Below are 25,059 nucleotides of genomic sequence, written 5' to 3' on the forward strand. Positions count from 1 at the left end.
CACCTCCGGATGCTGCACCCCCCTGCAATCCCTACACAGATCTGGCTGGCACAGGGCACAAAACCACAGCTCGCCCCTATACACGAAGCCAAGCCAGAGCACAACTAAGTGCAGTACAGCCATCTTCTCAGAAAAAACTCTTCACAAGGTCAAGAGGTCAAGACACGAAAGCTTTAGCAACTAATCCACACCTAATGACCCTCCTAAGTGGTACTCAGAATATCACTCAAGAAATCACTCAAGATATCCCTCAAGTAATTAAGGAACAAAAGAAGAAAAGGCACACTAACCTGGGAACTCCCTCTCTGCCCAGAACGTTGGAGGCTATACACCACACCCCCTCAACAGTATTTATAGGAACTCAAACACTGAGATCCTGCTCTGTTCCAGTAACAAGAAGCCGAAAGCACCAGCCTGAAGATGACGAGTGAGACCTCGTCGAAACGTCGCCTAGACACCCCAACTCTTACACGGGAAGACACCCGAAGACACCAAAACCTGCATATATATATATATATATATATATATATATATATATATATATATATGCGCTCCTTACCATGCAAGCAAGCACAATGTGATGCTGCTAGTGGGATACGGAAGGAAACAAGGCAAACTACTTAATTGGTGTCTTCAAAATTTGCTGCCATATTAATACCTCTGGAAAGCAGTGGTATTATTTTTTTACCTGCCCTTCACCCTAAGTTCCAGGGCAGGTTATAACAATTAGAACACAACACGAAAAGAACTTGCAGTCACCTGTATAACAATAGAATAGTACCACTTTCCACAGAAATAACACCCCACAGAAGGATGTATTGGGACTGGCCTTGAAGTAATTAGGTTATTGGGCTGTGCTTCTCCGGCTCAGTCACATTACTTCAGCAAAATGTGCACAATAATGACATCTCTCTCCCATGAAGTAATCAGGAAAACTTATTAATAAACTTTCAATCAAGAGTTTTCATGACTCATCACAATAACACTCGGTAAATATATAGGAGTAAATGCAAGTCAAACCTAAATCACCTCCAAGGAATTGCAGAACATTCTTATCTGAAACTAATTAGCACTTGGTTTCTGTAGCCTTCTGGTGCTAGAACTCTGATTAGCATTCCTCTGAGGCCAGACGGTTGGGGGATCTCTTGCTGGCTGCCTCAGCCTCAAAGCAGAAAGAAGAATTTAAATCCCATTAACCATTTACATCTGGGCACAATGCAGGTCAATTCCTTTCCTTAATCCTTAAAACACGGAAGTAATTAGCTCTTAGGAAACACCTCAGGCATTTTACATTGCTTGGCATATTGTAACACTTTCTCATTGTTTTTATTATTATCATTTTGCTGGGGAGACTGTGGCACAAAGACCACAGGGCAATTAGAAAATTTTATTATTATGTTTATCATTCATTCATTCATTCATTCATTCATTGTAGTCCAGCTTTCATGTTCAAAGATAATTCTGAACACATACCAGATTATGGCTATTTATCTCCCAGTGGGATGTAATTGGGCCCTAGAATTTACTGAACTGCCTAACAAAAAAACTCAGTGAATCCTTTGCTTGTTTGTTTTCCAGACATCAGTTTTCTTAAGTAGAGAAATTATAATTATGTGACTTTTTAGTTTTGTTTGCCTTTTTTCCAGCCATCAAATTACCTCACTTGATATTTACCCACACGCTTCTAACCTTGTTTTATGGGTGCATATGGTCCCACAATAAGTTATCACTGTTTCCCTCAAATCCAAATCCATCGGCTTTATCACTGACATCTTGCCCACTTAGGCCAATTTGAGGGACTCACTAGAGATGTTCTGCAAAGGAGTCAATAATTCAGTCCACCACTAACCTGAGTGCTGACTGGTCTAACACAAATTAATGTCAGAACACCACTGTGAAATTATCAGATGAGCAAGTGAAAACACCTGATGTGATGAGCCCATTGATTGTTACACACACCGTCACACTTCTAGCAATTGCCCAGAGTATGACTTACGGCCTAAAATTAAGGCCAACTGCATGTGTAAGCTAAAAGGTTTTCCAATGCACTGTAAACGACTTTACAGCAAATCCTGGAAAGTTTATCAAGAACTCTCAAAGCAGAATGACTATTATGTAGATAGCCCTGTCCTTCATTCCAAACCTGAAATAACTCCCAGATTTCAGTAGAAGAAGGTGACCAATAGTGCTGGGTGATATATCAATATATTGTCCAAAACCGGTTTGAAGTCCAGATTGTGATATTGGTTTCATAATTTTTGACCTGGCAATATATTGCGAATTATTGTGTGTGTGTGTGTGTGTGCTATGCAAAAATCACAATGTGGGAAGAACCGTGAAGTCAACTAATGCTTCTCTCGATTTCTGCAACCCCTGTTAACTCTGCCAGCTCAGCTCTCCCCGGCCTCTTGCAGGGGGCAGCGAAATCACAAGAGCAGCTGCCAGCAAGAATTACAGTGCAAGAAAAACCATGAAGCCAGACAATGCTTCTACATAGCTCCATCCTTATTTCAGACATTAATAATAATAATAATAATAATAATAATAATAATAATAATAATAATAATAATAATAATAATAAATTTTATTTATATCCCACCCTCCCCAGCCAAAGCCGGGCTCAGGGCGGCTAACAACAATCAAATAATCAAACAGTAAAATAGTTACACAATCTAAAAATATTTCATTATAAAAATTAATTAAATCAAATTGAAGGCAACCAATTAAGCAAAATTCTGTGCAGGTTGCCAGAGGAGGGGGTCAGGCTGCGCCCCGACCAAAGGCCTGGTGGAACAGCTCTGTCTTGCAGGCCCTGCAGAAAGATGTCAGGTCCCGCAGGGCCCTGGTCTCTTGTGACAGAGCATTCCACCAGATTCCACATTGTGATATATCAGTATACCGCAATGTTTAGCTGGTGATAGATCACGGTGTGGCAAACCAGATACTGCCCAGCACTAGTGACCAAGTGGAGGAGCTATTAGCAAGGTCATGCAGCAAACTTTGGCACCAGCTTTGTCCTTTTGCCTACTATCACCACACTTACTATCATCAGGCATTTCAGCGTCATCTACCTGCACATTGTTTAAAGCAGGAGCAGTCAAAGGGTAGATCAGCATCTCCTGGGAGAACTTTGGGAGAACTGATGCAGATCGGCAAGGATTTCTGCCTTGTAATGGTTTAAATACAGCAAAAACAAAATGGTTTCCCCTCTTCTTCTTCTTCTTTTCCAAATTGGACTGTTGAAACTAGAAAACCTTGAGAGAAAACCCAAAGAGGATTTTCATCTGAAAGCACAGAGGGAAAGATTTGTGCTCATGATGGCGTTAGGGCACCTTCAATACTGTTTGTGGCTGCAAAAGTTGTTTATTTCCAAACAGTACATGACACATAGTTTCCTACTGAAACCCTGTAACTTTTTATATCATAAATATTCTGGGAGAGAGGGGGTACTTTCCCGCTTCTGTACTGCTATAGTGCAAGAATGCCCCTCCAGATCACCATGATGCAGTGACATTGCAGAACTAATATAGCGGAATAACATGTGGATGATCCAGTATATATTCACCACTAATACACTATTATTGCACCAATGACATGTTGCATAATACAATTGCAGAAAACAAAACTCACCAGTCTGGAGGGGCCCAAAATAGCCTTGACGCTGCACCACAACATGAGATAGGAAAAATTCAATAGCAGCAAATCCCACATTGTCATTATTTAGGTATCATATTTAGGATTCATAGAATAAAGTCATGATACTCATGCATTCTTTGTTCATTTTTTCCCCTCCCACAATGAAGTTTACCGTACACATCACTTGCACATACATGTGCTTCTTACAGTAGTTATGCCGGATCCTTCGTTTAATCATTTTTTAAAACTCTATTACACCCTAGCTGGAGAATTTCTCAATTTTGCATTTCCATGGTTGTTGAGATTCCAATGAAGTCAATAGGATGGCAATAGGATTCACAGAGATGGGGGGGGCTCTTCCTCTGGGCATCTGGTTGCCTACCGTGAGAACAGGATTCTGGGCTAGATGGGCCTGATCCTTATGTTCATGTGTTCCCCATAGGACAGCCCTATGCAACTTGAAATATATTTGAAGCCCAGTGGACTGGAAATCTGGTACAAAACACTTGTGCAATCAGCCCATCCAAGTGGTTCCTTTACCCACACATTTCACAGTGGGGTGGAATTGCACTATGGGGAAGTGGCTCTCACACCATACATAAAAACACAAATCTAACAAAAGGGGTTAAAAAAATTATTACAGGAAAGTACTGTACACATGTTGCTTAGATTTGATCAAATTGACACTTTGAAGGTTTAGGTTAGGTTAGGAGGACACCAAGTGGCAGAATAGCATATAATAAAAAAATTAAATCAACCATCCTTCGCAAAATCTCTCCACACTCCACCATTAGAAAACAAGTGAATACCTAAGGGCTCCAAGAGAGGACTTATCAGAGTGATTGAACTTGCTTATAAAAATATAAATAGCACATTAAGTGCCAGCCCTGTATTGCTAAGCCTCTGAATTTAGATGTTAGTCATAAAGGAAAAACTACCGTATTTTTCGCTCTATAACACACACCCGACCATAACACGCACATAGTTTTTAGTTACAGATAGGTAGCCGTGTTGGTCTGCCATAGTCAAAATAAAAAAAATTCCTTCCAGTAGCACCTTAAAGACCAACTAAGTTAGTTCTTGGTATGAGCTTTCGTGTGCATGCACACTTCTTCAGATACACAGTGTGCACACGAAAGCTCATACCAAGAACTAACTTAGTTGGTCTTTAAGGTGCTACTGGAAGGAATTTTTTTATTTTGACATAGTTTTTAGAGGAGGAAAATCCGTAGGCATGCCACCCATAGGCATTCCCTCCATAACACACACAGACATTTCCCCTTACTTTCTAGGAGGAAAAAAGTGAGTGTTATGGTGCAAAAAATACGGTATGTCCTGACTTAAAGGATCCTCCTACAATTTTTATATGAGTACCTACAGACACTTGGAGTAAGTCACGTGGACATTTATATTACTGTACTGTTAATTTTGTGGCCTTCATTGTTATTTAGAAAACAAAGTCTGGATGTATGAGAAAGGAAAGAAAGGAAAAATAGTTTTTATAAACTATGTCTTATCATAATTCTATGGAGAAACATACATGCACATGAGGGCTTTCTGGGTCAGTCCTGAGGAACGGCCATAGCTCTTTGGTACAGCAACTGATTTGCATGCTGAAGATCTCAGGACCAGTTCCTGGTAGGCCTGGGGAAGAGTCCTCTCTCAGACTCTGGAGAGCCTCTTCCAGTCTGTATTGTATAGACAATACTGTTTCCCTTTAGAAAGTATTCCGTGCTGTTAAAGAATTCTTTTTGCAATTGGAGGATTCTGCTGCATACATTAATCTTTTTGAGCAGAAAGCAGCAGGTCTTCAGGGCAAGATGGTGCAAATGGTGAGAAACAACATCAAGACAAAAGATTCTATCAGCGAGCACAAAGTAACCAAGTCAGCCCCCACCCTGTGCAAGCAAGATAGATGTATCTAGCCATAGTGCCTCTGGCATGACATCAGTGTCAGCACAGAAGAGCAAGGTGACAAATCAAGTCAGTCTTCATGAAGGCATCTTAAAGTGCAAATCTTCTAAAATGTCCAGGCCTACTTCATCCCAGTCATGGACTAATGGTGCAATTCTAACCACATCTACTCAGAAGTAAGTCCTATTGAATTCAATAGAACTTACTCCCAGGAAAGTAGCTTTAGGATTTCAGCTAACTTACATTACAGTATCTTCAAATCCTTGTTTATAGTTATTTCCTCCCTCCCATTTCCTGATGTAAAATTAACATATATGCCTTTTCTATATTTGGATGTAAGGTGTCAATCTCATTTGGATATCTTTTGGGACAGATGGGCTGCCTATATTAATAGTTTTGTTTAAAGTAGGGTTGATGTATTATGCTCATTGCTAATGTGAGCCAATGTTGTTTATTTCTACAGTGGTGCCTCACAAGACGAAATTAATTCGTTCCACAAGTCTCTTCGTCTTGCGAGTTTTTCGTCTTGCGATGCACGGTTTCCCATAGGAATGCATTGAAAATCAATTAATGCGTTCCTAGGGAAACCGCCTTCAGACCAGGTCCGGGGACAGTCTGTCCCCGGACCTCTTCTGAAGGCTGGGGGGGGGGGACAAGGGCTTTTCTTCCCACCCCCAGCATTTTAAAAAAACCCCGGGACAGCGGAGGACTTCTCCCCTGTCCGGGCGATCTTAAAATGCTGGCGGTCGGCATTTTAAAATCGCCCCGGGACAGCGGAGGACTTCTCCGCTGTCCGGGGCGATTTAAAAGCCCCTGGGAAGGCAGGCAGGGGGGACAAAGACTTTTGCCCCCCGCCAGCCTTCAGAAGAGGTCCTGGACCTCTTCTGAAGGCGGGCGGGGGGCGAAAGTCTTTGCTCCCCCCGCCTGCCTTCAAAAGCCCTCCGGGACAGGCAGGCAGGGGGGAGCAAAGACTTTCGCCCCCCGCCCGCCTTCAGAAGGTGTTCCCTCCCCGCCGCCCGGCTTCGGAACGATGCTCCGAAGCCGGGCGGCGGGGGCGGGTGTTCCCTCCGCCCCACCGCCCGGCTTCGGAGGATGTCCGAGGACAGTGGGGAAGACGCGCTGCGCTTCCCCGCTGTCCCGGATATTTCCCTATGGGCTGTCGTCTTGCGAAGCAAGCCCATAGGGAAATTCGTCTTGCGAAGCGCCTCCAAAACGGAAAACCCTTTCGTCTAGCGGGTTTTCCGTCTTGCGAGGCGTTCGTCTTGCGAGGTACCACTGTATTTGCAATAAAAATAACATATATATTTTATTTTTTAAAAAACCATTTTTAGATTTAAAAAAGTTTGTTGAAGTTTAGAGACTTTATTTACTTTACTCACATAATCTGTGCTAATTGTTCTGAACATGTTAAACCATTCATATTATGTTACTAATGCGGGGGGGGGGGTCCAAATTGCCCTTCTGTGCGTTTGACACTAGCACAGGCTGAAAGTGGCATCCTACAAAATCCACCCTCTCAGAAATAGTCAGAGCAACACTCTACTTAGGTAATGCTCAGCTGAGGCGAAAGGAGCACCATGCCTTACTAGCTTGCATTGGAGGATGTATGCGTCTTGTTATTATGGAGTTGGCAGTGAGAGGATGGAAGTAGTTCTATACCCTCCAGGGTGACAGCCAGCTCTGGTATAGATCTGGACTCTGCTCAGGTAAGAGAGGAGTATTAGGTTGTCCAGTGGGTGGGTGGGGAGCTGTGACTTCAGATATTAGGATAGCAATGTATTGCATATGTGTATGCTTGGCAGTGACCCTTGGTATGTGGGTTGTAATATTGCGTAGTGTGAGTGGTTCATATATGCATGGTTGATAGAGGTAATGTTTGAGGTTGTGAATAGTTATAGCAGCTGTGTGAAATGGATGGTGAGTGAAATTGGCTGAGTGAATGCATCTATGTTGTGTTTATTGGAATTTTATATTATACTGCCTTATACTGCTCTCTGTCTTTATTGTTTATATACAGTGGTACCTTGGTTTACAAACTTAATCCGTTCCGGAAGTCTGTTCTTAAACCAAAGTGTTCTTAAACCAAGGCGTGCTTTCCAATAGCAGCAGGGGACTCAATTTACAAATGGAACACACTCAACAGGAAGCGGAACGTGTTCTGCTTCCAAGGCAAAGTTCACAAACCAGGTTTGCAGCATTCTTAATCCAAGTCTTAATCCAGCATTCTTAATCCATAAACTAAACTGTTCTTAAACCAAGGTACCAGTGTATATTGTTATGTGAATCATTTAACATGGTTTTATTGAAGTGTGTGCACGCGAGCATGCATATGTATTTATTGTAAACTGCTTTGAGAGCTTTCAAATAGTAAGTGGTCAACATATGGAAATAATAATATTTTAAACATATACAGTGGTACCTCGGGTTAAGAACTTAATTCGTTCTGGAGGTCCGTTCTTAACCTGAAACTGTTCTTAACCTGAAGCACCACTTTAGCTAATGGGGCATCACGCCGCTGCCACGCGATTTGTGTTCTCATCCTGAGGTAAAGTTCTTAACCCGAGGTACTATTTCTGGGTTAACGGAGTCTGCAACCTGAAGCGTCTGTAACCTGAAGCGTATGTAACCCGAGGTACCACTGTATGTCCTGCCTTTCCTGCAAGCAGTTCAAGATTGCACACATGGTTTCTATTTCATCCTTACAACAACCCTGAGAGGTAGATGAGGCTGAGAGAAGGTGGCTAACCCAAGGTCAGCCAGTGAATTCATAGCTGAGTGGAGATTTGAACCCTGACCTCCCAGGCTCTGATCCTTACACTACACATTATGACTTCAGATTTTACTACACACAGCAGACATTTTTCACCATTGCATCTTAAAATAACCTTTGCAAAAAAAACTAATTTCAGCCAAAGAGTAGGATTTCCGTTAAAGGCCTTACATTTGCTGATGGGAAATCAATTTTACTGTAAAATAAAATAAAATCACCCTTGCCTTCTTTTTCCAGTTCATTTCCGGGCCCCAGCTCAAGGAATCCTGCATTCCTAAAGTATAATATTCAACAAAGATACAACAATTCTTAACTGCAGCTGAATACACATACAAACATGGAAATGGAAAGATACAAGAAGTCAGACCGGGAGTTGATAAGCCTGCAAAGAACTGCAGGGAATTAATTAATGTTTCCAAACTGAAACTTAAGAGTAGTACAAACAACCTTGTTAAACCTGTTGTTGCAAAGTGGTCAGGCAGTAGTTAGAATGAAAACGCTTAGGCTAAAAGGCCTGATGAATGAAGAGCACAGGAGCACAGAACCATTTAGGAAGCTGCCTTATACTGAGGCAGACTATTGGTTCATCTTGCTCAATATTGTCTATAGTGACTACCACCAACTCTCCAGGGTTCCAGGCAAGAGTCTCTCCCAGCCCTACCTGGAGATGCCAGGGATTTGAACCTGGGAACTTCTTCAAGCAAGGCAGATCCTCTACCACTGAGCTATAGCCCCTCCACTTGCTGTAGAGTTCCAAATACGCTGATGAACAGAAAGAGTATTTAGTACAAAATACCACTGGCTACTAAGAAAGAAAGAAGATATGGCATTCTGTATAGAGATTTAAGAACCTAAAAGCAATACTGGATCAGATAAAAGGCCCGCTTAGCCCAGCATCCTGTTCTCACAGCAGCCAGCTAGATAACTTGATGCCTAAGGGAAGCTCACAAGCAGGATCTGAGCGCAACAGTTTTCTTCTCACTTGATTGCCAGCAAATGGTACACAAATACATGCTTTTGAGGCAACCACTGCACATATACAGATGACAGCTTAATGGATAGGAGTTCTAGGGGCACTGCAGGGACAAGGAAACCCGAAAATATAATACACATCAGGTGAAGACATCCCCGCCCCCAACTCTTGTGTGAACAACACTGTTCAAATGTGGCTTCAGATGCAATAAAGAGGGAACAACTTCGCTGGGTTTTAAGCCGCGTATGTGAACATACAAGAGCCTGCAAGTCTTCCTTTTTCTTTCTGCATCTCTTATCTTATTCTACAACTTCTGTAGAGCATTCAGCAACTCCACCTCTGTCTCTCTGCACAACAACTCATCTTAAAAGACTCTTCACACCATTTTTGAATATGTATAGAGCAGAAAGTAGGATCTCTCTTACTAGCACCCTCTGGCTCCACACACACAGAGCGTGTGCTTGGAAAAGAGCCTACATAGGCCGTGTGTGACCTAGAAGCCTGCCTGTTCAAGGGTCCCTGGATCTCTACACATGCACTTTGTACATGTACATTTTCCCAGGTTAAGCTGACTGCATGTTTGATAGATTTATGTTTGTGCTTGTGTACTATATTTGGGGAGCTGGAAGTTTATGGTTTATTTCCATTATTTTATTTTTGTTGTGCATTTTGATGCATTTCTTTCCTCCTTAAAGGTGGCCTAAAATATTTTTTAAAAATTTTAAAAAGAAAATTGGCAGTGTTAATTAATACAACTCACTCCTCCAACTACATGCATTCCTCCTGTTAACTAAATATCTGTTTATCTAAATTCTCTCCCTTCCATCCAGTGACGCTGAACATCGTGTGCATCCCTCCTATTGCCTGCAGGAATCTTAGTCCAGTGTTTCCCAACCGGTGTTCCGCGGCACACTAGTGTGCCGCCAGACGTTGCCTGGTGTGCCGTGGGAGGGAGGCGGGCGAGTCGGGCTAATCCTCCGACGAGCTCCACCTCCAGACCCATTGCTCAAATCCTTTAACCCAGGAAGGCAGGAGGGCGGGGGGGGGGGGAGAAAGAGAAAAAAGAAAGGGTGGAAAAAAAGAAGGGGAAGAGAAAATATTTTTTTTAAAAAAAGGAAAGAGAGGAAAAAAGCGAGGGATGGAGGAAGGGGAAGGGGGAAGAAGATGGGGGGTCTTTGTGTATAAACAGAAGGGGAGGACAATGAAGAGGGGCGGGGCTTGGCAGGCAGCAGATAACTGGGGAGGGGGCGCGGCTGGCGGCGGCTCAAGGCAGGAAGGGAGGAGCTGCCTCGCAGAGAGTCTTGGGCTGCAGAGATTTCCCGTCCAGGAGCGCGGGAGGCCACGCCGTGGATGGGAATCTCCTCCTCCTCTTCCTCCTCCTCCTCCAGGAGAGAGGGTGGTCCGCCCCACCGAGTCGGGCCTGCTCAAGCGTGGGAGCCTATAGTTAGAGCTCAGCTCCTTTTCTTGCCTTCCCCGCCCCCTCACGGAGCACATTTTCCTCGCCCCCCCAACCCCCGCATGTAGAATAGAAGCCCTCCAGCCTCCACGGTGCACAAACTCTCCCCTCTGCAACGAAGCGCTTTGTTGCATATCTTTGGTGAGGTTTTTAGGCAGTCTTGGTGCACCTTAAATCAGCGCTAATTGCGCCTGGACGCAGTATTTACTTCCGAGTAGGCCCCCTTCTCCCCCCCCCCCCGGTAGCACCTGACGTTGCTATTCGTATCATCAGGTTTGTTTGTTGATAATTTAATTGTTTTAAAAGCATCATGCTAAAGAGCTCTCTCCCACCCCCAGACCCTTGGGCAAAACAGAAACACACACATACACAAACACAGAGATTGAGCCCTGCAGGTTTTATGAAATGAATGGATTCTGAATGCCTGTTTCAGTGGCTTGTCCGCCTTAGGCTGCTGGGCCAGACACCTGTTACACGGTGCAGTCCGTAAGCTGTGAGCGCTGCTACCTGCCGCCGAGACCACGTAACGACAGTCTTGAAAGACCTACATTGGCTCCTAGTACCTTTCCGAGCACAATTCAAAGTGTTGGTGCTGACCTTTAAAGCCCTAAGCGGTTTCGGTCCAGTATACCTGAAGTAGCGTCTCCGCCACCATCGTTCAGCCCAGACACTGAGATCCAGTGCCAAGGGCCTTCTGGCAAATCCCTCACTGTGAAAAGTGAGGTTACAGGGAACCAGGCAGAGGGCCTTCTCGGTAGTGGCGCCCGCCCTGTGGAATGCCCTCCCATCAGACATCAAAGAGATAAACCAGTGTTTCCCAACCAGTGCGAGACGTTGCCTGGTGTGCCGTGGGAGGGAGGCGGGCGAGTCGGGCGGCGAGAGGCGGGGCGGCGACGGCGAGGAGAGGCCGCCCAGCGCGGGGCTCTCGCCGTCTGCCTGCCTGGCTGCCTGCGTGGCGCTGACGTCACGGGGCTGTAACGTGCCCCACATAGGCACACGCGGGGCGGCGAGCGAGCTCCCTCCCACATCCCATCGCCGCTCGCTTAGGCCGGCCTACTGGGCTGTCGCAGGCGGAAGGCCTGCGCATGCGCGAGGTTTCCGCGCCTTCGGGATTCCCTTCACGCCTTCCTCCTCCCGGGTCATTGAGAGCGCAGGAAGCGGCAGCGCGAGACCGGCGTTGAGCCTGGTAGGTATTGCGCTTGCCAAGGCAGTCATTTGGGAAATGAAAACTTGCAAAGCAAGCAACCAGTTCAATCTGAAGTACGTGTATGCTTAATATCCTGTATCTGAAACCTGTTCTGCCCCCTCCCCCACACTTGGTGCCATTTTCATCTACACATGCAGCAGAGTAAGTTGACCCAGAATAGTACCAATTCAGATGGCAGATGGGAGAATGACAGTGCTGAATGCTTTCCCATGTAGAACAGTCCCTGCAAATAAAAACCTAGCATATTTGGAAGAGGGATGCTAGCCTAACCATTACCTTCTATGCTGTTACTATTTTTTTATTTTTTTTTTTACATAAGTAAAAAGTGACCTTTCCCCATCTGGCATGGTGGTGTGCCTCGAGATTTTTTTCATGAAACAAGTGTGCCTTTGCCCAAAAAAGGTTGGGAAACACTGTAGTCCCATCATTAGTACTGTTGCCAGTAGTTGTCTCAGGTCCTGTGTTGTTGCCATGTGCCAACCAATCCCTATGATTCTGTGTTACCAAAGTCTTCTCCTGCAGAGATCAGATCCAATTATTGGTGTGCGATCCTAGGTGGTTCTGCGTTCCCATTCCTGTCCAAATATGCCATAACATTATATGATGCTAAACTTCTGCAAGAGCTTCATCTCATTCAGACTCAACAATCCACACATAGTTCACATTACTTCCATTTGAAAGAGACCTTTCTGTCACATTGCAGAGGCTAATGAAAAGAAGAAGACAAACTAGAGTTTTTAATGAAAACTGTGCTACAGTTTGTCCTGCTTGCATCTGTCTGAACAATTAAAACTTTCTTAAGTCATAATTATATCACTATCTTAATTAATCAGATCCTCCTGTTTTGGAACAGGGTATTATCTGCCCTTGATGTTGCCTATATACATCATGCATTGCAGCCTCTGTCTGCTCTAAGTTTTGATTGAAAATGTTTATTGAAGTCAGCTCTGCCGTTCCAGCACAGAGAACATTTCCTTTGATGTTTAGGAGAGACTGTATGGCTGTAACCTCTGCACAAGTGACATTACTACCCCCCATCCTGCAATTATATGCACAGACAGTGGCCTGGGCAGAAAATAGACACCCCTTATTTTGCAGCAGCATCTACAACTTAAACTCCTTAATAGGTATAATGCACATAACTTGCCATTTTGAGTTAATGCCGAATTTTCACTCTGCAGAAAACAGCTGGAGGTTTTTTGCCAATTCCTTCAGATTGGATCAGTGATGCAAAAAACCACAGCACAATGTAAACTGAAAAGAGAGGTTTAAGAGTGCAGCTACTGTACGCATTAACAGCACAGCATGCCTAAAATAATCCCACAGACCAAAACACACTGCCGACAATGTTTTCATTACTGCTCGGTCTACCCCAACACCTTTGAAACAGATGTGAGCGCAGCCGAGCATCAGGGATTGATTTGTTTTGTCTAAGCTGAACTTGAACACTAGGGGGCAAATCTGAATTCTACATAATATGTCTGCATGGGGGCATTTTCAGGGGATCTGAGGCACTCATTCAGTTCATCCAGACACTAATTGTCCCATGCACCTTGAGCTCAGCTGCTATTTACTATTCAGCCCTGGCAAGAACAGCACTATCTATGTCATCCAAACAATGGTGTTTAGGCACAGTGTGGTGCAATGCCCTAGAATCCATTTTCCCCTCCTGGAGGAACACTGCTGTGTTTCTGATTTGGAGCTAAAGCATTCAACAGGAGGTGAGGAGCGTTCCTGCACAGCTGTGTGCTATTATTTCTTGTGAGTCAAAGGCAAGATACAGGATCAGCATGCATCTCCTGCAGCTAAACTGTACTATTCAGAAGACTGAAACTGTGATCACATGTTTGAATGCTTCCTCATGTAGTAATAATAATAATGAAATAATGTGCTTAAGAAAGTAGGTCATCATGGAGGCTAGATGTCTCACTAGATTTGTATTTACAGTAGGGGTGGGTTGGACTACAACTCCCATCATCCCTGATTGTTGGCGATGCTGGGTTGGACTGATAGGGAAGGCCAACAACACCTGAGATATATGAACATTCCTAGTTACAGTCTGAATTGTTACACTTCCGGAACAGATATTTATCAGGTGCTTTGTTTCCTGGTGTTTCCCTATGTAAGTTTAAACTGGCTTTCTGTTAATCGGTTCCTAACATGAATGTAAGACCTATATAATAGTCATATTTGTGGAGTTCACATTAAATTTCTGTTGTGAATTCTGTCCATTTTCAGTCTGGCAGGAAACATGTCTGTACTACTCTAAGCAAAGAACAGGCTTGCATCTTCACTCAGTCAGTAGAGCATGAGACCCTTAAGCTCAGGGTCATTCAAGCCCCACGGTGGGCAAAAGATTTCTGCATTGCAGGCAGTTGGACTAGATGACCCTTGTGTTCCATTCCAATTCTACAATTCTATGATCTGTTGCAATTTCTTCATTTTGTCCTAACACTTTACGTTATTGAATCAAAGTTATCCAAGGTTTCAACTAACATTTTTGTGCCCAATACATATCCAGCACACAAAGTGATATCTGCATCCCTATTCTGAGTTCTTTTAGTTGCATATTTTATTTCTTTTACTATAAACATTCTACAACATGGTGTACTTCCATCAAGATAACATTGTGACAATGGATAGATCTCTGTGTAGCAGGCCAGCCCAATCTCCAAACGGTGTGAGATTCCAGGCGTTTCAGGCACTTACCCAGGTGTTTCCTTTTGGAAATGAGGCACAGAAGAGACCGTGGTGTCTTTATGATATATGGTTTATATACACGTACAAACAACCTGAGCCTATGATGGAGGGGCTCACAGCATTAACATCCAAAGATGGAGGCCATTGCTTTCCCCATAGCCACAGCCTTGGATACTAATTGAAATCAAACATCCCTCAGGCTTTCTCTGGCTTCCCAGTCTGCAGCTTTTTCTTCTAGCTTCTAGCTCACATCACTGAACTCTCAGCTATCACCTTTGTCATTTTAACTACCAGCCAGTTGAGGGAGGGGACCGCACCCATTTGTTATCTAGCCCAGAGCCACTTCCTTTGTTCCCCTTAATGGCCCATTACCTATGCTGTTACCTCACCAGGAAACTAGCTTGGCTATTCCAGGAATTACAAGGAGATCCAAACATTACAAGGGTCTTGGCATACAGCCCACCCCACCCCCCACAAACTCAAAACATTATATTTAGTCCCTCTTTTACAGCCATCCAAGTTGGTGGATATCACTATAGGTGTCAACATTTCCCTTTTTTTTAAGGGAAATTCCCTTATTCCGAATAGGATTCCTCTCAAGAAAAGGGAAAAATTGACAGCTATGGATATCACTGCATCCAGTGAGAGTGTGTTTCATAGTTTAAATATGTGTTGTGTGACATATATGTATATACAGTCGTACCTCAGCTCCCGAATGATTGAAAACTGGAAATGAGTGTTCAGGTTTGCGAACTATTTTTGGAAGTCGAATATCTGACAGGGCTTCTGATTGGCTGTCCTTTATACAACAGCAAGATCACAACACCAATTTGAAGAAGCCCTTCCTGATTGCCTCAAAGTTCTCTCATATTCATTTCGTTTCCACAGGAACTAAGCCTGCTAAGATAAAGGTACCGTGGTACCTCGGGTTACAAACACTTTGGGTTACAGACTCTTCTAATCAGGAAGTAGTACCTCAGGTTAAGAACTTTACCTCAGAATGAGAACAGAAATCGCGTGGCGGCGGCAGCAGGAGGCCCCATTAGCTAAAGTGGTACCTCAGGTTAAGAACGGTGTCAGGTTAAGAATGGACCTCCGGTAATCTGGAACACTGCTACTGTTGAAAGCAGACAGGCAGCTACAATTCTGACATTTTATTGCTTGCCGAGAACAATTTTGCTTTATCAAGCATTTTTAGAAAATGAATTTGATTTGTTGGTCATTTGTTATGTTGTTGTTTTTATCTTACAGTTTTATGATGATTGAATTATTTTATTGTACACCACCGTTACTTTTCTTAAGGAGTTGGTGGTTTATAAATATTCTTACAAATAAGTAAAAAATAATAAACAGCATCAGCCACCCCCAATACAGGACCTACGAAAAGCAGTATGGAGGACAATATTCCTAAACAATTGAGACCTAGTACATTACACACATAGCAGTTTAGAACCCAGAAAGACAATTAAAAACAGTAACCAGCTGCAATGATCTATAAATGGGGAGTCCATCATATCCTTTATTATTCTAACAACATATCTGAGTGTCCTTTTGAATGGAGGAACTGGAACACATTGACAAAGAACTCCTTTAGCATACAAAGTAAAATCTAACTGCCAAATAAAATCTAATTGCATTAGTTCTTCTTTCTTTCTTTCTTTCTTTCCTTCTTTCAGGGGCAATTGTCCCCTTCCTGTTGTGTAGCTGCCAAAGGATCTAGCCTAGTAAGATGTTTGCTACTTTGGTATTTGGCCTGCAGGAAAACAGCACCTATAAAGTTTACTAATCTTGCCATTAGCTGGCAGCTTGGGTTTTTTTCTTCCATATCTCTCTGTCTCTCTCCAATAATCAAGCTGGGTCACTGTTTTATGACAGCACTTAGCTTAATTTCTCCCCTTTTTATTATTGTTACGTATTCTGTTTCAGGGGGAATCTATCAAATCAGATTACGTGCTTGCTTAAATGTTTAAAGAACGGAAACACATTATGTATCTAGGTAACCAATTCCAAGACAGAACGGAAAAGCACAGTGCTGACAAATATAGTATGGCATGATTGCGAAGCTCCTTAAATAGGAAGCAAAGGAAGCCAAATGTATTTTGTAAAACAAGCATTTAAAAGGCAGAAACAGACATTATGAGAGATGCAGAGCTGCTGCCACTGTGTCTTCTTTCCTCCTCTTCTTCATACTGTCTAATTTCAAAGCAACATATGACATGGCATCATCACAGAGCACTTTGCTCCACCCCACCTTACATCCTTGGCCGATGGCAGCAGGGGTGAAATGATTGTCAGTGGGTTTATTGTGACAGTACTCACTGGCATGGAGTGCTGTCACCTCTTCTTCTTATGCTACCCTAGCATTTTTATCAAAATATGAATATTGAAACGTCCTTTTTTAAAAAAACCAAAATACACCTCTGACTATCACAATGCAAGTCCATCCCATGATGTTCTGTGCTGAGCTACATGTTACAAGAGCCCTCTTCAGACGTTACAAAGTTCTGATGTTCAAACACATAGGAGGCATCTTGCCCACAAACACCTAATGGACACTCCCAGCAGCTTCATATAGATATTAAATAGAATTGGGAATAAAATGGGTTGTCGGGCTATTGCAAAAATGCCCATTTGGGATTAAAATTGCAGAGATGGGGAGGCTTAATTTTTCACAATGATAATGTTGTGTGGACAGTGCAAAACATTTAGGTTCTTGAGGAACACCAATCCCACAATCAACACCCATCTAAAAGCAATCTTAGTTTTAACTAATCAGGTCCACAGAATTTCTGTGCATTTGTTGTTGGAGACATGCTGTATTTGATTACTTTAATGAAATCAATCAGCACGTCAGACTAATCCAATAAATGTTATAAGCAAGGCCCCAAAGGAAGAGAGTGTTCTCTGTTTAGATCTGTTTATTATACACGGGACTATTTATATCAGAGAATAGATTAGATCCTCATGTGAGCTCTCAGCCAAGAGATTTTAGGTTTGAGTGTTTCCAGGAGCGGATGACTTAGCAGTACTAACCATTGCTTTTCTGCTTTAAGCTGGAAGAGAAGTAACAACTCTGCTTCCAGACTGCTCAGTAGCCAACTGGGTAGTTCCACTTTCTTTAGCCCCAATGGTTGGAGGGGGGACGATTTTCATTGGGACAATGGTGTGAGAGAAAATTGTTAAATATTCCTTCCTCATTCACTACACCCCAAATCAGGATTGCTCCCTGCTGCAATTTAGGGGTAAAAATGTTGGGGGAGATATAAATAAAATGCATTCTTGGGGGTAGGGGTGGAAGTTGAATATTGAAAACATTACAGTGTGTGTATGAGAGAGAGAGAGAGAGAGAGAGAGAGAGAGAGAGAGAGAGAGAGAGAGAGATATTATTTATTTATTTATTCAATATTTCTAAACCACTTAAAATATTTTTTAAATCCCTAAGCAATTTACAAAAATGACATAAAAAACAAAGAAGCACTATAATAAAAACAGTAAAACTGCATTATGAAAACAGAGGATGGAATTCAGCTAATATGGTCGTTCTGTTCCATCTGGCAAACAGAAATCCTTGCTCTGACAGAATCTCCCCTCTCCTCCCACTGTGTGCTGTTCTGGGGGTTCTCCCAACCCCCCACAGTGGATTTGGAGGCAGGAGAGGGGGGGAAGCTCCATTGTGCTAGCAGGAGTCCTTGCATTGGCTTTTGTTCATGCTCTGGGTTAGCTGAATCCAGCCCAGTAGAAGGTTAAAACAGGAATTCAGTAATAACTGGGTCCAATCTTATGAGTCAGGGAAAGCTTGCACAAAGAAAACATGTCTTCACAAGATGTCTGAAGAAACTAGCAGACGATGTCTCGAGTATGACAGAGGGAAGGGCACTCCACAGGGGCAATGGCAGAAAATAATAGAATCATAGACTTGTAGAGTTGGAATGGACCCTGAGGATCATTTAGTCCAACCCCCTGCAAATGCAGGAATATGCAACTGCCCCATAAGGGGATCGAATCTGCAAGCGTTGCGTTATCAGCACCACTCTCTAACCAACTGAGTGTCTGTTCTCAGGTTACCACCCTGTGACCTGTAATCCTGTAGGGTGTGGTGCTACAAGTAAAATTTCCCCAGGTGATCTTGTTGATCTTACATGTCTTCTGCTCTAACGATTCCCCAAGTCATGATTGGTAGCCTGCTAGTCCAACTCCAGAGAGTGTTCTCTGGGCCCAAACAGACAACCAAGCCACTCTGGGGTGAGTTCTTTCACCCTGTCATAGCTTTATCATCTGAACCATCCTGCAAAGTGGTTGGGAGCATTTTGTCAATAAATCAGATGCAGAGCTGTGCAGTAACATTGCCATCTGTAACAACATTTTGTGACAGGTTCTGAAATGTACCAGAGCCATCAGAAACTATAAGCATTAGAGCTCCTCTTCACCAGTTGCTTGGGAATTGCTGCAGTACAGCTGCGCTCTACTCCACTTGGGTAACATCAGAAGCCTTACAGCATCCAACTCTACAATTCCATGAATCTGTATCAGAGGACACGTTGTCCCTTCAGAAATGGATTGGCTGCAGCAGATTCCCTATCACCTACGTAATGCAAGAAGGACTCTGTTCACCATCTCCTTGGGCCAGGGTTTCCCAAACTTGGGTTTCCCACTCCAGCTGTTTTTGGACTACAATTCCCATCATCCCTAACTAGCAGGACCAGTGGTCAGGTGTGATGGGAATTGTAATCCAAAAACAGCTGGAGGCCCAAGTTTGGGACACCCTGCCTTGGGCACCTTCCTTTGTCCCCAAAATACATAAATGCTTTTGAAATTATTGCTCCAAAAGGGGAAACATGTGGTCCACCAGATACAGTGGTACCCCGCAAGACGAACGCCTCGCGAGACGAAAAACTCGCAAAACGAAAGGTTTTTTCGTTTTCGAGTTGCCTCGCAAGACGAATTTCCCTATGGGCTTGCTTCGCAAAACGAAGCTTGCCCCGGGGACAGCGGGTCTTCTCTTTTGAAGCAAGGGGCGGCGGGGAGAAGCGATCTTCTCCCCGCAGCCCCAGGTCCGGGGACAGCGGGAAGCGCTTCCCGCTGCCCCGGGACCTCTTTTGAACACCTTCCCCCACCGCCCGGCTTCGGAACGGTGCTCCGAAGCGGGGCGGGGGGGTGGGAACACCTTCCCCCACCGCCCGGCTTCGGAACGGTGCTCCGAATCGGGGCGGGGGGGTGGGAACACCTTCCCCCACCGCCCGGCTTCGGAACGGTGCTCCGAAGCGGGGCGGGGGGGTGGGAACACCTTCCCCCACCGCCCGGCTTCGGAACGGTGCTCCGAAGCGGGGCGGGGGGGTGGGAACACCTTCCCCCACCGCCCCGCTTCGGAACGGTGCTCCGAAGCGGGGCGGGGGGGTGGGAACACCTTCCCCCACCGCCCGGCTTCGGAACGGTGCTCCGAAGCGGGGCGGGGGGCGGGAACACCTTCTGAAGGCTGGCGGGGGGCAAAAGTCTTTGTCCCCCCTGCCTGCCTTCCCAGGGGCTTTTAAATCGCCCCGGACAGCGGAGAAGTCCTCCGCTGTCCCGGGGCGATTTTAAAATGCCGCCCGCCAGCATTTTAAGATTGCCCGGACAGCGGAGAAGTCCTCCGCTGTCCCGGGGTTTTTTAAAATGCTGGGGGTGGGAATTAAAGTCCTTATCCCCCCCCCCCCCAGCCTTCAGAAGAGGTCCGGGGACAGACTGTCCCCGGACCTGGTCTGAAGGCGGTTTCCCTAGGAACGCATTAATTGATTTTCAATGCATTCCTATGGGAAACCGTGCATCGCAAGACGAAAAACTCGCAAGACGAAGAGACTTGCGGAACGAATTAATTTCGTCTTGCGAGGCACCACTGTACTTTTGTGGACAATGTAGGATCACTGCACAAACTAGTCCTTTCAAAGTGCTTAGATCCGATTTATTAGCCAACCTCACAAACGTCCATTTAGAAACCATTCCTACCAATTGACCAGACCTTATTGATTTCACAGAGAGTCAGTGCTTAACATCTAAATGAAAAGTTGCCAGGGCTTGAGGTCTGCTTGCAAGTCAGGCTCTCTTGCCTGAAAGACCATACTTATACAGCGGTACCTCGGGTTAAGAACTTAATTCGTTCTGGAGGTCCGTTCTTAACCTGAAACTGTTCTTAACCTGAGGTACCACTTTAGCTAATGGGGCCTCCTGCTGTAGCCGCGCTGCTGCTGCACGATTTTTGTTCTCATCCTGAAGCAAAGTTCTTAATCCGAGGTACTATTTCTGGGTTAGCGGAGTCTGTAACCTGAAGCGTCTGTAACCCAATGTACCACTGTACTCCCAGTTATGTGGGAGATGAGTGAGTCAATGGGCAAAGAAATTGCACTCTGAACATGTTTGAAGGATTTCTATACAGTGGTACCTCGGGTTAAGTACTTAATTCGTTCCGGAGGTCCGTACTTAACCTGAAACTGTTCTTAACCTGAAGCACCACTTTAGCTAATGGGGCCTCCTGCTGCTGCCACACCGCCGGAGCACGATTTCTGTTCTCATCCTGAAGCAAAGTTCTTAACCTGAAGCACTATTTCTGGGTTAGCGGTGTTTGTAACCTGAAGCGTATGTAACCTGAGGTACCACTGTAATTACTTCACAGGCTACGGAAATCAGCCTCACTAAAAGATACCAGGAGAGCCCTGTTGAATATCCACTTAAACATAAACTCTCCTGAGACAACGTATTGTAATGTCAATAACAGTACTGATTGTTAGGATGCGAATAAGCAATAAACATTTCAAACTGCCAATTATTTTTCTTTGGCCTTGCTTTTGCATGCACGGCATACATTTAAAACATGTGTAATGAAAACTTCACCTGCTGGATTTCTGCCTGGTGGACCATTGTTAAAAGCACCAAAGCAAAGCCAGAAAAAAAAGTTGTCAGTCCTACTGTAGCTGCCTGTGAATACAGTAGTTGCATGTGGGGCTCTGGGTCATGGTAAACAAGGAGTTAATGCTAGTTTAGCTGTCCTGTTTTTTATAGGTGTTGGGAGGGGTACAGCAGGTGACAGAAAGTTAGTACAGTAGTAGAAACATTGAGAACTTTGGATTTCAAAAGGAAATGTTTGCTTGTTCAGTCTTTAAAAGTAATGATAAACATTATGGAAGGTGGGAAAAATCTTGATGGTTTAAAATATCCTGCTGAGTCATTCAGGCAGCTTCTCACTGTGCAAGTACTTGGGAATGTTGCTTGATTATATGCATAAATAATCTGCTATGTTTTGCATCTTGCAGATAGGTGACTAGTAGGTTGCTGCAGTCATTTCTGCTCGCTATGCATTTATTTAGGAGTAAGTGTCACTAGGAGGATTACGTTTGTGGGGAGATTGTACTTCCCAAGCCGACAAACACATTGGATGCTATTTTTATTGTCACTATACAGTATTGCCTAAAAACTAAAGTCTGCTGTAGTAGAGAGAAAGACCAGAACCCTAAATGTCAGCCCGGTAAAAGCATTCTTAACGCCCTGTGTCTAGGAGACTCTGCCCCGCCCCCTTTTCCTGCTCTATCCCCCCCCCCCCCCGCACACACACACTTTTGTTTTGTCTTGTGGGATATTTTGTGGAATTCCTCAGCTTCATCAGTTTCTATAGAAACCTTTATGTCTCTGATCAGCAACTAGATCTTTTGATACACTCCTTTGAAGGAAGGGGCAGGGCAAAAACCCTTGCCTTTTGAGAGCACACTGCTATCCGCCCCACATTGTTCTTCTTTATATATTATGTAGGAAAACATTACCCTGGCCTTCACATAAAATAACGTGATAAAAGAAAGCTTACAATCAATCAATCAATGACACAAATTCTATAAATAAACTACGTACGAATAACAGCCAAAAATCAATGTTGTTGCATTCTCCACACATCTGCGCAGTGAGACATTTCAGAGGTGCAATGCTTATCCGGGTTCAGCTTCCTCTGGAAGGAGGTTGCGGAAGGTTTCTGGCATTTTGTAGTGTTTGACTTTCTTTACAAACAGGCAGCTAGAGCAGGGGTGGAGGTACAGCTTAACCAAATCAACTGCACCACCACATCAGTTTCTTGGAAAGAGGCAGCTCCCCAAAAGCTTGCCTCTTTCTCCAAACTCAAGCTGTAGTTTCAATTATTTCTCTTCACTCACAGGCCTAGCCTGCATCTTCCGTAGAGGGCGAAGATATGCCCCCTACCACCATGTCTGATTAAGTTTTGTTCCTAGTTTGAACAATCCAGAGTGGTCCTGTATATAAAAAATGAATGAAGAAATGGCACCCATTGTGTAACAACTGGCTCCAGTGGAGACACATCTGTCAAATATCCTAGGCTATTAATACTCCTCAGGCAATTCCAATACTTTGGCAAGGTATTGTGAGTCCTATTCACAGAAATCTGATACAGTGGTACCTCAGGTTAAGTACTTAATTTGTTCCGGAGGTCCGTACTTAACCTGAAGCACCACTTTAGCTAATGGGGCCTCCTGCTGCTGCCGCGCCACCGGAGCACAATTTCTGTTCTCATCCTGAAGCAAAGTACTTAACCCGAGGTAATATTTTTGGGTTAGCGGAGTCTGTAACCTGAAGCGTATGTAACCTGAAGCATATGTAACCTGAGGTACCACTGTAGTAATACCCAGGACAATATAATTTGTCTGCCACACTATACCCCCCATTCCTGTTATCATTCATGCAAGTTTATTTTCCTTCACATTTATAGTATGAGGGGATGTACTCTGTACAGTACTAGCAATTTGTGGGGCAGGAGTTCAGATTTGATCCATAGAGTTGTCTGTACTTGCTGCACGTCATTCAACATTTTCATTATATTCATAAATATTGTTAATGACATTTTTTGTATTTTTGTCTTATTGACTTATCTCCAGCTGTTTAGCATGCTCAAGCCACATCTGTCTGTTGGTGGTATACCACATATGTCGGCCAAAAAAAATCAGGAAACAAGTACAGTATCTCAAATGAACAAAACATAAAAGAGATCAGGTTCTGGTGCTCACTGATGCAATACTCTTTATAGTAGTTTAGTTTGTTTTGGAATAAAACACTTCTTGGTCCATCCCCCCTTTCTCTCCACATCTGTGTTGAATTGCTCAAGAAGTGTTTTATAGATGTGGAGAGAATTTTTATTATTATTAAATTGCTCTATTTTTTCAAGCTAGTTCTTGACTTCCTTAAAATCTAATCAACTCACAAGGTTTTCAAGCTCCTAGTAAGTGTGTTTTGCTCCAAAGTAGGTTCGGTGTGAGATGGCAAATGGGTGCAGGCCCCTCCCTCAACAGATAAAGCTCGAGTAGAGAGGCCAGGAAAAGCATTATGAGTTAGAAGTTGGATGCAGAAAGACACCACCATCTCCACTGTTCCTCATTCCCAAAAGGAAACATAAACTCTCAATAAGCGCCTGGATCCCTTGGAATTTCACACCACTTGGAGACTGAGGTGGCATGCAACAATATTGAGCTACAATACAGTGTTTCATTGTGAGCACTGGGGCCTTTTCTTTTTAGTTTTATTCCACACAGGTACCCTTTCCCATGTGCTCCATCAGAGATGAGGAACTTGTGGTCCTCCAGATGTTATTGAACTACAAATCCCTCACTACCGGCTATGCTGTGGCTGACAGGGGTTAGAGTAACCAACATCCGAATATTTACAGGTTCAACATGCCTAATAAAACTTTCCTGAACTCTTTACTAAGGCCTACATAGCTCTTCCCTTAGCATCCTACTCTTGCGTCAGTGAAGGACCACATTGATGGGATGTCTGCTTTCATGGTGCACATTGGTGGTGCAGACTTTAATAATCAAGTTCACCTGAATCCTGCCAACTCTTCCATATACAGTTTCTCATGCATACTGTATAGGATTTCTATGATATTGCTAAGGTTTTATGGTTTTGCCAGAGTCCTATTTTCCATTCTTCAGCAGTGTGTCACGTATTTGGAATTAGATGCTGGCTTTTAGAAAGTAATTCACTTTGACTTTAAGGGGTGGGTGGGATCCAGTCTTTCACATCAGCCACATTTTAGGAACTATGATAGAAACGGAAGATCTCCTGGCATACAGCATCATGTTTTCTCCAGCCATAGATGGCATGAGTCAGTCTTTAGAATATTATGTGATCTGCTGTGCAAGCCTAAGCTTGTTAATAGTGTCAAGTCTCATTGTGCTCAGGTTTACTTCCTAGTAAATGTGTTTAGTATTAGAGCCTTCATTGTAATATGTGGACGATCATGCTCTTGGTCTGGTTATTGTACTAAGGGTGTTTCCACACTAGCTCTTTTCTCCAGTATGGGTACTACTTACCTATTCTTACTGCATTTCTGTTTCCCCTCTGCCCAGGTGCTTACTATTCTGAGTGCTTGCTTGTAGCAA

The 25,059-nt window shown here is 43.9% G+C and overlaps 1 long non-coding RNA gene across 2 annotated transcripts in view; it reads right to left on the minus strand.

Moving 5' to 3' along the window:
• The window catches only part of LOC308583876, a 149,875-nt gene extending 125,892 nt beyond the window's left edge, over positions 1-23,983 (minus strand). For both annotated transcript variants that reach the window (XR_014006470.1, XR_014006471.1), the window contains exon 1: positions 23,880-23,983. This is a non-coding gene — a long non-coding RNA (uncharacterized lncRNA). The remainder of the gene's footprint in view (positions 1-23,879) is intronic.
• Positions 23,984-25,059: the final 1,076 nt, after the last annotated feature.

The sequence above is a fragment of the Podarcis bocagei genome, assembly GCF_964188305.1.
Source record: "Podarcis bocagei genome assembly, chromosome: 1".
NCBI lineage: Eukaryota > Metazoa > Chordata > Lepidosauria > Squamata > Lacertidae > Podarcis > Podarcis bocagei.